General features: G+C 32.9%; 2 long non-coding RNA genes, 1 other non-coding gene and 1 pseudogene across 5 annotated transcripts; 3 read left to right on the top strand and 1 right to left on the bottom strand.

The window, feature by feature from the left end:
• Positions 1–1,697: 1,697 nt before the first annotated feature.
• On the bottom strand, positions 1,698–2,415 carry LOC146933139 (uncharacterized). Its single transcript, XR_015007377.1, has 3 exons — positions 2,205–2,415; positions 1,900–1,967; positions 1,698–1,820 (listed from the first exon to the last, which is right to left on the bottom strand). It is a non-coding gene; the product is annotated as an uncharacterized LOC146933139 (long non-coding RNA).
• A 2,478-nt stretch (positions 2,416–4,893) lies between these two features.
• Positions 4,894–5,119, top strand: TRNAM-CAU (transfer RNA methionine (anticodon CAU)). Its single transcript has 2 exons — positions 4,894–4,931; positions 5,084–5,119. It is a non-coding gene; the product is annotated as a tRNA-Met (tRNA).
• A 5,102-nt stretch (positions 5,120–10,221) lies between these two features.
• LOC146933137 (signal peptidase complex subunit 1 pseudogene) lies at positions 10,222–11,525 on the top strand (annotated as a pseudogene). Its single transcript, XR_015007378.1, has 2 exons — positions 10,222–10,351; positions 11,096–11,525. The product of XR_015007378.1 is annotated as a signal peptidase complex subunit 1 pseudogene (transcript).
• Positions 11,526–12,895: 1,370 nt separating this feature from the next.
• Positions 12,896–14,243, top strand: LOC146933136 (uncharacterized). 2 transcript variants are annotated; one of them, XR_015007380.1, is made up of 4 exons: positions 12,896–13,041; positions 13,124–13,206; positions 13,396–13,456; positions 14,023–14,243. It is a non-coding gene; the product is annotated as an uncharacterized LOC146933136 (long non-coding RNA). The 2 variants fall into 2 exon arrangements; XR_015007379.1 differs by having other exon boundaries at positions 14,020–14,243.
• The last annotated feature ends 1,754 nt before the right edge of the window (positions 14,244–15,997 follow it).

Raw genomic sequence — 15,997 nt, 5'->3', positions numbered from 1 at the left:
CAAGCTATGCAAACTGAACTGACTGCTCTTGAGAATACTGGGACATGGAAACTGGTGGATTTACCACCAAATGTGAAGCCTATTGGTTGTAAATGGATCTACAAAATCAAGTATCATGCAGATGGCTCTATAGAAAGGTATAAAGCACGTTTGGTTGCTAAAGGTTATAATCAAATAGAAGGTTTGGACTATTTTGACACATATTCTCCTGTTGCAAAATTAACAACTGTTAGAACTGTCATTGCTTTGGCATCAATTAATCACTGGCACATTCATCAATTAGATGTCAACAATGCCTTTCTTCATGGAGATTTGCAGGAAGATGTTTACATGCTTGTTCCTCAAGGCATCACTCCTTCCAAACCTAATCAAGTGTGTAAATTGGTTAAGTCACTTTATGGATTGAAACAAGCCAGTAGAAAGTGGTATGAGAAACTTACATCCCTTCTTATTCATCATAAGTTTACTCAATCCACTTCTGACCATTCATTGTTCATCAAAAAGACTAATAATTCATTCACAGTGTTACTTGTTTATGTGGATGATGTGATTGTTGCTGGTGATTCTATTACTGAAATTCAATCCATCAAGGCCATTCTGCATGCTTCATTCAAAATCAAGGATCTTGGTCAATTGAAGTATTTCCTTGGTTTAGAGGTTGCACATTCCTCTTCAGGTATCTCTCTTTGTCAAAGAAAATACTGCATTGATTTACTGACTGACACAGGCCATCTTGCTTGCAAGCCTGCTTCTACTCCTTCTGACCTTTCTTGCAAGCTTCATACTGATTCTAGTGCACCCTATAGTGATGTACCATCATACAGGAGATTGATTGGTAGACTCATTTATCTGACTAATACAAGGCCAGATATCACTTTTGCTACTCAACAATTGAGCCAGTTCCTCACATCTCCAACTGAGCAACATTTTCATGCAGCCACTAGAATCTTACGATACCTCAAGAAATGTCCTGGCCAAGGTTTGTTCTTTCCTAGAGATTCATCTCTATGCTTAACTGGATACTCAGATGCTGACTGGGCTGGATGTTTAGATTCCAGAAGATCCATTTCAGGCCAGTGCTTCTTTCTTGGCCAATCCATGATCTCTTGGAGAACTAAGAAGCAATTGACTGTCTCAAGATCTTCTTCAGAAGCTGAGTATCGTGCTTTAGGTGCAGCAACTTGTGAGCTGCAATGGCTTCTTTACCTGCTTCAGGATTTGCATGTTACTCTTGATAAAGACCCTGTGCTCTATTGTGACAACCAAAGCGCCCTCCATATTGCAGCCAATCCAGTATTCCATGAAAGAACCAAACATCTTGAGATTGATTGCCATTTGGTGAGAGAGAAGTTGCAAGCAGGCATCATGAAGCTGCTCCCTGTTTCTTCTTCTGATCAGTTGGCAGATTTTTTCACTAAGCCATTACTTCCCCAACCTTTCAACACTCTCTTATTCAAGCTGGGAATGTTAGACATTTACCATTCTCCAGCTTGTGGGGGGCTATTAGAGAAAGAAGAAGAAAATAGGAAAAGTAATAATAGGTTACTTGGATCCCAAGCCAACTAGTTTACATTTCAGTTTGTACTTGTTTAGCTAGTTGATAGTACAATTGTACTACACTCTTTTCTCTATAAATACTCCTTGTAACTTCATTCACAAGTAATGAGAAATGATACTTTTTCCATTCTTTGAGTTTCATAACAGTAACAAACATCCAAAATGCACCTTCCTTCTGAAGCCAACTCCCTGTAGGATCCATTTTGTTGCCTCAGTGACTAACAACCTTTCTTCTATGCAAACTCAAACAGCTCCCTTCAATTCTAAAAACACAATTACGAAAGATATATGTCAATCAGAGGGAGCACACACGTAACTCATAAAAATATGTTTTCTACTCACATAAGAAAAAAAGAAGACAAAACAGAACAGAACAATCACTTCCCAAATTTCTGGCTTCAGCACTATTCCTGTAAAACACATAAGATTAAAAACAAAAACAAAACCAAGAATCAAAAGGGGAAAAAAAGGTCTCTTCTATTTGTAAAAATAATATTAAAATGAGCACAAAAAAAATGAACATACCTATTCTTGAACATTTAATCACTAGTCTAACATGAAATGGAATGAACAAAAAGGGAAGTGAGGAAGTTTGGAAAGTATGTGTTTATGGCATAGTCTCTCTTAGTTTAAACTTTCAAACTTACCTATGTATTCAAATAGACCCGCATCGGAAAATTATAAACAATGAAAAGGAGGATTGTCTATAAAACAGAAGCGCATAGCAACCTAGTCATTGTTGAATTAAGCAATTCTCTTGCTCTTTCTTACAGGAGTAGTTAATCTTTGGTATTGCCACTAGACTGCACCTGGCGTTGGAGATGACGTTTGGTCCGGGAGATGAAATTATATAGGCATCATCTCCGTAGTCGGTGCTCTAATGAACCACTTTTTTATTGGTTCAACTGAGTAAATTATAAGCGGTATTTTTGAATTTAAATTATTTATTGTATATATCTTTTTGGGTTAAATATGTTTTTGGTCCCTATAAATATGTCAACTTTTCGTTTTAGTCCCTCTAAAATTTTCCTTCAACTTTTAGTCCCTATAAAATTTTCAATCTTCACTTTTGGTCCCTCTTTTAAAGTAAACTCATATGTAGAATTCATATTATTTAATAAAATTTTCCAGAAAAATTCAAAATATTATAAGAATCACTCCAAAAAAAATTCAGAATTTTTTAACAAAACATGAATTTAATATGAATTTTTATATGTTTTGAGGTTAAAAATTCATATTTAATTTTTGTTTTGTTAAAAAATTCTAATTTTTTTTAGGAAATTTTTTTAGAATATTTTACACATTTCTGCACAATTTCATTAAAAAATACAAAAATTAAATTAAAAATGGGGACCAAAAGTAGTGATTGAAAATTTTATAGGGACTAAAAGTTGAAGAAATTTTTTAGAGTGACTAAAACGAAAAGTTGACATATTTATAGGGACCAAAAACATATTTAACCCTATCTTTTTTAATGATAATAGTATAGGGCTATCCCTTAAAAAAACAGATTTTTTATGAACTAACTCAAATTCAATAAAGGTGTAAATAACAATAGTTTAGTTTGATTTAATTTTCTAAAATTAAGGACATTTTAGTTTAAAGGAATTTTTTTATCAAAGAAAAAAGTCAATTCAAATTGATATATCCCTTTAAATATTGTTTTTTTTAGGGACCCTTTAAATATTGTTATACATATATCCAATTTTTATTTCAATTGTTACGCCTTTTAAGGACACACTAATTTCTCCTACAAAAAAAAAGGACACTAATTTCAATTGAACTTATTCTGCTTTATCTGCATTATTGTGCAGCAGAGAGTATAATTTGTAGATTATCTGCAATCTGTATCATTTGAACTTATGCCAATAGATAATTTCAAATAAGCCATCCAAAAAGGCTTTGTTGATACTAAAGTTAATTGTCCCTTTAAAGGTTTTGGATGGATAGTTGGTCGAAGGGAGGATAAATTCTTGACTTGTAAAGCTTAGTATTTATCACTTAACTGTTGTGTATACTTTATAGGTATATTTATTAATTTATATTATGGATACTTCATTAAATGTCCGTTAATCTATTCTTCATTTTGACATTTTGATTCTGTTTAACTGCAGGATGTGATCTGAACTATCTAATTTGTTTAATCAGCCAAATATGTCCATTTTCTGAGAAATGAAATATGCAAGATAGATAACACTGAGGATAATGACCACTAAACTGATTTCAATCAATTTCTTATAGGGCCATTCCAAAAAAAAAAAAATCAATTTCTTATAGGGTAATTGAAGTACGGTTCACAGAAGCTGCTCTATATTTGTTTATAAATAGTTTCAATGTTTATAATTTGTCAAAGAACCAATTGATAAAGATCTGCAATCTAGTGATTTGATTTCATTATTAATGATGCAGACTTGGTTTCTTAGCTGACAATCTTTTTGTGAAGCTGATCATTAGTTTGTTTGTGCTTGGTCTAATTATAAATGGCTAATGTTGTTTCTTAGTTACTATTACTTTACATCTAAGGTAATTTAATTTGATAATGTTAATTCAGCTTATAGAAGAGGCCGGAAGCAAATTAAAGGAAGCCTAAAACAATGTTATTCTCTTATTCAAAAAATAAAATAAAATTTACTCCCTATATATATATGCATTGGTCTTTTCACTGGTAATAGTCAAGGGAGACATGGGAATATGAGATGGCCAATAAAAGAGTTCCCATAAAAGTAGATGGTGCGGACGGTGCTGACCCTAGCTGTAGAGATGGTATCGGTTTGCGGAAATGGATGAATGTTGCCACAGTTATCTGTTTCCCGGTACAAGCTGGTGTCTGTTCCGGTAAATGCTGAGTTCAAATTATTTTAAGACAACAACTTAAATCCACCAGCATCACTCTGGCCATTTTTATTTAAGCGTAGTTACGTAAATCGTTTCCACATAGCAAAGTTTATTCTTTCATCAGACATATCAAAGTTTAATCGCTCAAATCTGAGAAAAAGTAATTTAGTTCCTTAAATTGAAAAATATCAATCAATAGGAAGATAACGTGAATCAATAGAAATACTAGTGTAATTTTTATGAATGTTGGTCCAATCCACCTCCATGGAAACCAATGAGCTAACAATGTCAAGGGGTTTGAAGTATCGAAATAAAAGATTAGTAATAATAAATAAAATAATTGCATCTTCTAATTCTTCATACAACAATCAACTCAGAAATGTCACTCCTACTTGAAAGATTTGCATTCTTCACTGATCTTCAATAACGTTATGAGGTAAAATAAAACACACAATATTATTACAAACTACAAGTAAAAAAACATTATGGACATAAACAAAAGGGGTGGTGGCGCAGTTGGCTAGCGCGTAGGTCTCATAGCTTAGAGTTATCCTGAGGTTGAGAGTTTGAGCCTCTCTCACCCCAACAGTTTTTTTGCTCAAGTAATTTAGAGATGGTAAGTTTACCTAAGTTTCATTAGATTAAATTATTGTTTTAAAATCACTCGTTATTCAAAAAAAAAAAAAATATTATCCTGAGGTCGAGAGTTCGAGCCTCTCTCACCCCAACAGTTTTTTTGCTCAATAATATTTTTTTTTTTTTGAATAACGAGTGATTTTAAAACAATAATTTAATCTAATGAAACTTAGGTAAACTTACCATCTCTAAATTACTCTAATATGTAAAATTATTTAGGCTAATAAATTATACTTTTGGTGTTAATTTTAGGTTTCGTTTAACTCCCTTAAATTTTTCCTCGTTTCATTTTGATCCTATAAAACTACAAATTTTAGAAAATGTGGTCTTTTAAGTGTTTTTCGTTTCATTTTGGTCACTTAACATACAAATATTAGATATAAATATCTTTTAAGTTACAAAACCTTAGACACTTTAGTACTTTTTATCAAGAACAAAAATGTTATAATATTTGAAATTAAGGGACCAAAGCGTTCAACATTTATAACTTAATGGACCAAAACGAAACAAATTTTTTTTAAAGAACCAAATTGTATAATGTTTGTAACTTAAGAGAACAAAGTGAAATAAAATAGAATTATGACCAAAATAAAACCTAATAATAACTTAGAGACCAAGATGCAACATTCCCCTAAAAATTCAGGTACTATAGCTGTTCCATTTTGAAAATATGATAGCAACTCTATCAAAAAAACATAGCAATGCCAAAAAAACCAACCAGAAAAATGTTATATATTTGTAACAACTCTCAAAAACATAATTATTATACAATAAATCGCAATTAGGCTACAAAAGTTCGTTTCAATTGGAAAATAACTTTAAGAATTTACATTATTAGCAGAAAAACTACTAGAGAAAAGACACTGCATCTTTCTCAAGATCACATTCTAGAGATTTCATCTTGCAAGGTTTAGTATCAATAAGCATTTTGACAACATCTCCCAGGACGCAAAATTGGAAGCTTAGCAGTGAACTTAATAGCAATCTTTTAATACATCTTCAACACACTTTGATGATGCAACTCTATCATCAAGAATGTTTAGTACACTTTCGCGATCACAGAAATTCGCCATAACCCAATAAACAATGTCTTTTGTTTCTCCAATTCTTCTCCACAACTTTTTCAGATACTAATTATAAGAACCACTCCAGCGTTGCAGAGATCCCTTTTTCAATGTATAAGCTAGTTCTGCACCTAGGAGTCTAGGACAACAACATATATCTTACTGGTGATGATTTTGATCATGCTTAGACAAAAAGTTTAAAATATCGAGGTCACAGTACAATTCGATCATAGATCATCAAAGTGGTAGTAATATTATTACAAGTGAGGTGTCAAAGGAGCAGTCTTATAGTCCCACATCGCTAGCAAAGAAACATAACTTACATGAAGTTGTTCTGTATAAGATCATGACATGTGAATAAGTGATAATCATGGATCATGACACAAAAGAGTACCAAATGAAATACGTTGTGGTTCTTGCGATAATATACATCATCAAAGCTAACTTTTTATTAGATTAGGTATGGTGAGTATACTATCGTAATTAGCAGTGTTTTTACAAACCCTAAGTTTAAACTGTCAAAATGTGTTATTATGTTTCCGATTTTCAATTTTACCTCTTTTAGCTAGTATTCACTCTCCGTTATAACTGTCTGTGGTTTTAATTGCTCTCATGGTCAATTTAAATTATTTTTTATTGAGTTTAGTTTGTACTTTTTTTTTAAAGGCAAAATTAAATATATTAAATCAACAAAGAATCATAATCATATAAGGTGTGCAAAGATAGAATTTAAAAGTGCTTACAATCAATAACAATACCACAAGAAAACAAAAAGAGGAACCACCAAAAAAAAAAAGATAGCTAGGTGACAAATCTCAAGCTTATAATGAGACTAAGTCACCAATTATGAAGATAAAAAACTAAGTTTCGTTTTTTTGCTTTCAACCACCAAAAAGATAATAACTTCACTTTGTGCACATAACTCTAGTAAATCATGAATTCAAAATTCTCTCTGGTGTCAACTTTGATCCACCATCTAGTACACATAAAAATGGAGTTTCATGACCAAATATTCCTTGTTTGTGTGTTTTTAAAGTAAAAATGATTTTGGCATTCATTTCTTAGTGGTTGATTGTTTTCACCTTGACTATCTTTGCTTTATTTGATGGATTGGGAAAGACAAAAGCTGGCAGAGCAGCTGATGCAGATAGTGCTGCTTGCATTGCATTTGCAGCTGGATATCTCAGGGCTTCTTTCCAAACAATAGGGTCAGACATTTGTTTGACCTCAATGCCCGATAAGTAAGATATCAGACCCATGTATTTCAAATTGTGTCGTAATATTCTCCATGAATTCAGCTAATAATTTGGAGTTGTTGCCAATGAAGATTAAGTCATACCTATAAACACACTAACAATATTTCAATGTTTGTTGTTTTTGACATTTAAATGTTGGGTTCAAGTGCGAATGGTTAATATCACGTCGACTATTAATGAACTAAATGTTGAATATATAAAATATGTGGCTTATTTACCTAATGCTTTAAGATTTTGATTAATGATATGGTATCTAAATCTCTTAAGTGGTCTTGGACGTTCAACACGTTCAACTTTTGAATTTTTTCTTCTTCTATTGGCTAAAAAAATCTTTATCTAAAATGTATCAATAGCCACTAGATTTTAAGCATAGTTCCATTAACCGTTTCCACGTCATAGCGAAGTTGTTCTTCCATCAGACTTGTAAAACGTTGGTTGCATTTGTTGAAATTGAACTTGATGTCATTTTGATTCAACCTGGCTCTTGACACTAGGTTTGGCAATTTAAACAGAACACTGAGCTCCCAAACATATTTTAATTTAGCAGCACAAAAGCTTTGCATATGAAACTCGTCGGAACTGCAAGTAATATTTATTACAAGTGAGGTGTGAAAGAGTAGAAAGTAAAAATATGATGTTTTAGTCCCACATTGCTAGCAAAGAAACTAACATATGTGAACTTGTTCTATATAACTTCACATGTGAAACTGAACCTTTAACAAGTGAATTTGCATGAGGCGTTTTATTGTTGTACCAATGTCACTGTTTCTGTACATCGCTGACATGTCAAATTTGTGTTGTTGGCGGGGGTGCAGTTTCATTGGCATTGTTTATGATGGCAAAAATTTAGTTTAAAATACACTTTGATGGAAGGAATGAATTAATTGCTTTTTTTATTTTTCCTTCTCAATTAAGGTATAAAATTGCTATTTTGTAAATTCTAAGATGAAATTACACTTATTTTAAGGACTAAAATGTTTATTAAATCGATCTTGATTCGGTTTAAGCGCTTTAATTGATTCGGTTTAAGCGCTTTAATCATGTTTTGAATGAGCCAACATTCACAATTGTGCTCATATTTTGGAGTCTATGAGCACAATGTCAAGGTTGTTGGGACCATATTGCAGCCGCAATTGTGGCACATCAGCACATTTGTTAGCCATTTTCGGCAATTTAAATACAACTATAACCATTGCAATTTAAAACCATAAGTACCTTATCTTATGGTCTATTTGGATTGAATTATCTAAATTTAAACAGCTTTGCTATATGGTGCAAATTATACACGCACGACCTGGACACAATAAAGGAGGGTAGTGGTTTATATTTTTAAGATAATTTAAAGTTAAAGTCAAAATCTAATCTAGTGGCTGTCATGCATGATCCAATTAGGCATGGCAATGGGGCGGGGTGGGGACGGGTTTTACCTTCCCCGTCCCCATACCCGATTCTCAAATACTTACCCGTTACCCTACCCATACCCAACGGGGATGAGAAATTGAATCTCATCCCCGTCCCCGACGGGTTCGGGTATCCCTGCCCCATCCCCGTCCCCGCATTGAATAATTAATTTTAATAAAAAATAGAAGTTTTTTTTGCATCCCCAAGAGCAACGTTGTAATATATTATTCAACAATACACTCACTTTAACATTGTTAGATGGAATGATTTAGTTGATCCTTTAAATATCAATGGTAGTTTTTATTAACATCACAATTATCAAACAAAATAACATGACATATCAACATAAAGTAATTTTTTACATTTGGGACGGGTTTGGGTATGGGTTCGGGGTGGGTACCTATAGACCCGTTACCCGTCCCATACCCGTGTTTTGAAATCGGGGAAAACCCATACCCATACCCAAACCCAGTCAAAACGGGGAAAATCCGTCAAATTGGGTTTGGTTCGGGTGGGTAACCATGGGTCTAGGTTTTGTTGCCATGCCTAGATCCAATGGATACAATGCATTCGTTGATTTTCGTCACTCTTATGTCGCACCATTCAGCTTTTTCCAAATTTAAAACCAAGTGTTATTCTTCAGCTTTTTCCAAATTTAAAACCAAGTGTTAATCTCAACCATTTCTAACCATAACATGGGAAAGGTCTGTGCAGTTTGCGAGTGAAAATTGCATACAACTTACAACTTACGAGAGTTATTAGAAGCATATGACACAATTACATGTTATCATAAAAGTCATTTTAGACATTCTTTTGAGAAAATATGTTTGTTTTTTAAAAATTTATCTTGTTAAATCTTTAACGATAAATATTTAAGTTACTCAATATCAAAATTTCTATTTTATATCCTTTAACATTACTATTAGGACAATTGTTGTATTTTTTAATGGAATGTGTTAATGAACTAATTATAAGAATTTTAACAATATTTTTAATATTCAGACTTTGTTCGTTAAAACTTGTGAATATGTAACGGGCAAACGATGAATTTATAATAGATAAGATTGAAGCTGAAGGTTGAAGTGATTCAAACAAAAAAGTTAAATGAGTTGAACATTCTAAATTCAAACACAAATAAAATAGTATGAGTTGTGTTATTTGAACAATCATTTATACAACAACTTTCAAGAAAATCAAAATTTTACAAAGAAAATACTGTATTGACACAAAATCCAAAACAATAAAGAGAGAAAGTAAAATCATAATGTGAATATGATAGAGAAAATTATCACAAAATTTATCAAAAAATAATTGTATTTCTGAGACACTAGTGAATATTAAAAAATAATAATCCATCGGTTTAGAAACAATTTATATGTTGTAGCAATTCTGGGGAGCCAATTAGATTGAATGATTTTTTTGGAATTAACGGAAGGGTAAAAGCATAAAACATTACGTGTAATAATCCACGTGTATAATTTTAATTGGCAAAGAGTAAAAACATTACGTGCATCTAATGTTAAGTTGGAAAGGGTAAGAAAAGGGGAGATTAAAATTCACTTCGATCGATCGCCACCTTCTTCTCCGTTTCTCTCTCAAAAGGTATCATATCATCACTCACAACACTCCGTTTTTACTTTCGTTTTCTTTTCCAATTTTCATTGCATTTTCCCTTTTTACGTGCTTTCACAACTAGCTTTTAGATACACACTGATTTTCAATTTTCAGTTTTTTTTTTTTTTAATTTTAATAACTTATGTCCACAATAGATCTAGTTATAAGCATTTTAAAACTGGATTGACTTATGTCCATAAGCTGTTTTACAGCTTATTTCCATAAGCTCTCTCGGATAGTTCATGAAAATAACTTGTAGTTTATATGAAAACAGTTTGACTTTATTGTGTCTGTTGCTATAGAAATAGCTTATACATAAGTACTTATATGATAAACGTTTATGCTTTAAGTGCTTAATTAAGCTGTTTATCAATACAAGGCCTTAATTTTATGTTAGTAAATGAAATCTTAAGTATTAGATGTAAGGATGACAGAAACATGTATAACCCCTTTAACGATTGATTAAGCGTTTGGTTTGTTAATTTACTTTTGCTTTCTGATATTTTTGTTTGTATTGATATCATGTATTTGTCTTTCAAAATGTGGATGGGGAATGTCCCAACTCGTAGCCAATTTGATTGTATGCTCGTTATTTTAGCATTTGAACGAGGTTTTTTTTGCCTTAAAAAAATGCAAAACCCTTTTCATGGCTTTAAATATTCCTTGTGTTTTGTGTGTTTTTTTAAAGTAATAATGTTTTGTGTCTTCTCTTTATTATGTTTGCTTGATTAGATGGATTGGGAAGGACAAAAGCTAGCAGAGCAACTGATGCAGATACTGCTGCTTGCATTTGCTGTGATTGCATTTGGAGCTGGATATCTCACGGCTTCTTTCCAAACAATGATCCTCACATATGCTGGTGGAGTTGTTCTCACCACATTAGTCACTATTCCCAATTGGCCCTTCTTCAACCACCATCCTCTTAAGTTGTTGGACCCGAGCGAAGCCGAAAAGCATCCAAAGCCAGAACCATCTGTGAATGGGGCTACAAAGAAGAAATCCATTAAAAAGTAGGTTTATTTTTGCTGTTGCTTATGTTGGTAACTGGTAGTTCTTTTAAAGTTTGAAGTTGATGCTTTGAAAGAAATTTGCATTTCCTTCTGCACAATACAATGTAATTAACTTCTTAGATTACAACTATATAATTGTTTTCTTTTCGACAGTGCTCGTCTTGGTTGGCATTTGCCTTTATGCTCTTTTTTTTTTGTCTCTCTTGTTTTCATCTCTTTTAGATATTGATAATATAATGGGGCAGACTAACATTTGTCTTCTGATTCTTGTTGGTATTCAAAGTCAGTCCCTAGCATAACTTATAGCTAAATGATTTGAGCTACTCAAAGTACTGCCTTCTAAGTTCTAACAGTGCTCACTTTGTAGTGTAGCACTAACCCCCTTTAGTGCTGCTTTACTGAATTGAGTTGGCATATAGGACTGCCATTGTTTATGGCTTACAAAGAAATTGGTTTTATATCTTAAGCTAGAGGATTCTTGTTGCTTCTGTTACATATACAAATTGAGAAACTTTTCTCGTTCTCGTTTTAAAAGGGGGAGCCTTGGCGCAACGGTAAAGTTGTTGTCATGTGACTGAAAGGTCTCATGCTCAAGGTTCAAGTCCTGGAAATAACCTCTTGTGTAAAAGGAAGGGTAATACTATGTACAATACACCATATGGTGGACCCTTACCAGACAAAGCGTATGCGGGAGTTTTGTGCACCGGGTTGCCCTTTTAATGTATTCTTCATATTTTGCCTCACTCCTAGTGAATGTTTGGCTGGAACCCTTGATGAACAATGTAGACATGCAGTGTTCATTGCAAATTACAACTCGAGTCAGTGATATTAATGACTTTAGAGAGGCCGCCTGAAATAATTTGGAATGGTATATTTTTTAGATGACATAAAATTACTTTTTTTTGTTCCTCCTTTTTGGGTCAAATTTCTTGTGGGTCAGCTAAAGAGCCAACCCTATATATGTACATTCAAAATCTTATTGGGTGAGAATTGTTTTCCCCATAAGAAGGTCATTTAAATCACGAGCTAAGTGGGATGAGTTTAGAAGAGGCCAGATTGACGCATTTAACATCTCAGCGTTTACCCATCAACATTGCACCACTATTGGTCCTTGGGTGCTTCATTGAGTAATTCTTCAAATCACCACTGAAATGGTATTCAATTGACACTTGGGCACTTGCCCTAGTCGTAGTTGGGATATATACTAGCGCTGGACAGAAATCTCGTTTTCGACCGAAACCGGGCTACCCAGCCCATTGAAAACCGAGTCGGGCGGGTTAAACGGTTTGGCGGGTAAAACGGGCCCAAAAGACTGGGTTGTGTTGGTTATGTGTGGGTCGGTTCGGTCCATGTTTTGTGGCCCAACGGTGCCCAACACCGACCGATCCAGTAGATATCTAGTATGTATATTTCTAGTTACACCCTGCAACCCACATATCTTAAAAAAATACATATACAAAGACATGAAACGGTGTCGTTTAACGCATATATAAATACTTCTCATTCTCACTTCTCTGTAACCACACGAAAAAACCTAGCAGCCGCTCACACACATATACACTCTCCCTTCTTCTACGCTGTTCTCCCCCCTCATCTCACCGCGCCGCTCTCTCTCCTCACCCTGTCGTCCTCTCTCTTCACTCTACCGACGATCTATGTCGTAAGACTGTAAGTTATATGTTTGTTTCGTTTCGAGTTCATCAAATCAAAGATCCAATTTTTCATCTCAAACACTTTTGTTTTGACTTAGGCTTTTTATTGTTGTCAACAAATTGTGGTTTATCATCATCTGAAGATAAAAGCTTTGCGTGTTTTGTCACTGATTGATAGCAGGTAAAACCTAGGGTTTCGATTTTGTGATTTTTAATTTATGGTTTTTGACAAACAATACATAAATTTGTTGTTAGTTTACGTTTTGATTTTATCTCTGAATAATAGAGTATTAACTTGTTTTTTTTTTATTTTGTTTGTTATTTGTCTGATCTTAATGCATCTTTGTTTTATTGTTCTTTATTTTTTCAGATTATCACTTGTAAATCAAAAGCAAGTTAGTCGAATGTTGTCACTGACAAATGGATAAAAGGTAAGAGATTATTTTGATAAACTATAGATTGTTTTTTATTTTACTATTATGTTGATTTTGAGTTTTTTTGCTGTTATGAGTTTATCCTAATGTGTATTTTTTAAGTTCATGATTCTGAGATCTTGATTATGAGGGTAAGTTAATGTGTATTTTCAACTTCTTTTTATTCTTTTGAAAGCAACAGAAAATGGTAATGTTTTTCGTTGTTTCTCTTGCGTGCAAATGTATGTGAGTCTGCGTTTATGCTAGTTTGGCTGTGTATAATTTTCCTTATTATTAAGTGAAGATGGTTAACATAATATGTTTATGGCATACTTAAATTAAGTTGGTCTTTCAAATTGTATGTCTCTACTGGATAATTGAACTTATAATCTCAAAATTGTATGTGGCTTAACTTGTAAAATATTCACCTTTGTTCATAAGAATAACCACCCTGTTTTCATTTTCATGAATGAGAATTATTATCATTGGTAATGGTTTTTATATTGTTTTTTTAGCTGTTTAAGATTGAGAATCATTATAATTTGTGAATAACCACCCTTTTTTCATTGCTTTTTTTGCAGCAGCAAGGTTCAAGATTCTTCGCAATAGTCATTTATAATAATAGTCAAAGAACTTGAATGTTTAGTTTAATTTTGGATGACTGTATTTAATGTCTTAATATGACTCTTTAAAGTGATGTAAAATTGTAATTTATTGCGTAGTGCCAATTGATTAACTTTAAGATAAATTTGAACAGAGATTACTAATATGCTGAATGCCCAGTTTTAAAAAATTATGCTCTTTACCCACCCATTTTTAGAATTACTATGGGAATAAACAAGAATAAAATTTTATATTTGAAAGTATTTTTTTTATAAAAAAGTCTAGTCCAATTTAGAATAAACCGACTAAAGCCGCCCGTTTTTCCGACTAAACCGACTAAGCCGAAACCGAGTAAACCGAGATTGAAATTGGTCGGAATTGGTTTTAGGAATTGCAACCGTGGGCTTCTGCGGTTTCAGGTTTTGAGACCGATTTCCGACCGAAACCGACCGATGTCCAGCCCTAATATATACTACTAATTTTAGCAATCACATCAAATTTAATCAATTAGTTTATCTATAAGTTTTTTTTTTCCTTTCCACTTGCTTACATATCAACCAATTGTTCGTACACCGATGAATAGTATAAAGTAAACTCATTTTGGAATTTGAGTTCTTGAATGAGATGACATCATATCCTAGTTTAATAAGTAACCACAACTTCGAATGAGTTAGTAAGTACTAACATCCTGGGAAATTTTACTATGGACACACATAAATAAATAGTGTTTGGGCACACACACGTTAAATTTTTTTTTTTTTAATAATAAAAAACAAATTGAAAAAAATAGTTCTGATGTGTGTGTGACCAAACACTATATATTTATGTTTGTGCGTATACGAATACCTCCTAATATCCTTTTGAATTTGGGTTCTGCATGTAACAACGTAATTTTTTTAAAGAGCTTTGGTTGGCCTAGCTAGCAGTCCTATTTGGCTATAGCCTAGAGGTGTTTGCCTCCACAATTGCAAACTAGATATCCAAGTCATACTTTTTCTCTTCACGTTTAAACCGAAGAATATGAGATTTTTTGTTTTCTGCATAATTTTCTCACCCAAATTTCCTCTCTAGACAAAGTATAAACGTTAGTAAGATTGAGACAATCTACAACGACAAAAATAGCCCGATCAAGAGGGAGTAGTTGATGTTAATAGGAGCACACAACGTCCAATAAATTGGGAAGCATTGTTTACCATACACTTACACATGGTATTACATGCAACATTATGGGTCATAGTCACTTTCAATTAAGTTGAACTACACTGAAATTAATTTATATAGGATAGGATAATGATATGGCTACTAGTCCATGCTTCAAATATGTGGTCTTATCTGATCCTCTGCTATGCTATCAAAGATTATTCCGATTCTTGGTTGGAGCCATTGGTTTTGATTAAATGACGCGTCTTAGTGTGTGTTTGGTTCAGCTTTGAATATAATTGATTCTGACAGAATTGATTCTGATAGAATTGATTCTGACAGAATTGATTCTGACAGAATTGATTTATGTTTGGATACAATTATGTAGAATTGATTAAACAAACAGAATGTTGTTTGGATGATTTTGATCAAAATTGCTTTTGAATGTATAATTACTAAAATAGACATAGCTAAAGGAGAATTGATAAAGAAGGAGAATTGATAAAGGGCAATAAAGGAAAATACTAGGTTGTAATAATAAAATATAAAATTTATTGGAGAATTGATTCTAGAAAAGCTAGAAGCTAGGATTTGTAGCTTCATGGAGAATTGCTTTTGGAGGATAAAAGCAATTCTGAAAAGCCAAACCAAACATGTTGGAATATTGTAGAATTGCTTTTGGAACTGTATAGAATTGCTTTTGGCTTTGCAAAAGCCAATCCAAACGCCTAAACCAAAATCATAGATTCTAATAGGACAACGTTATAATAAATATTAGAATATGTTTTTATGGAAGAAAAAAATGCTATAAAAATG

The sequence above is a fragment of the Medicago sativa genome, chromosome 4 (assembly GCF_051527215.1).
Source record: "Medicago sativa cultivar Bolivia chromosome 4, Bolivia_mono, whole genome shotgun sequence".
Lineage (NCBI taxonomy): Eukaryota > Viridiplantae > Streptophyta > Magnoliopsida > Fabales > Fabaceae > Medicago > Medicago sativa.
This window is presented reverse-complemented; position numbering and strand designations above follow the sequence as displayed.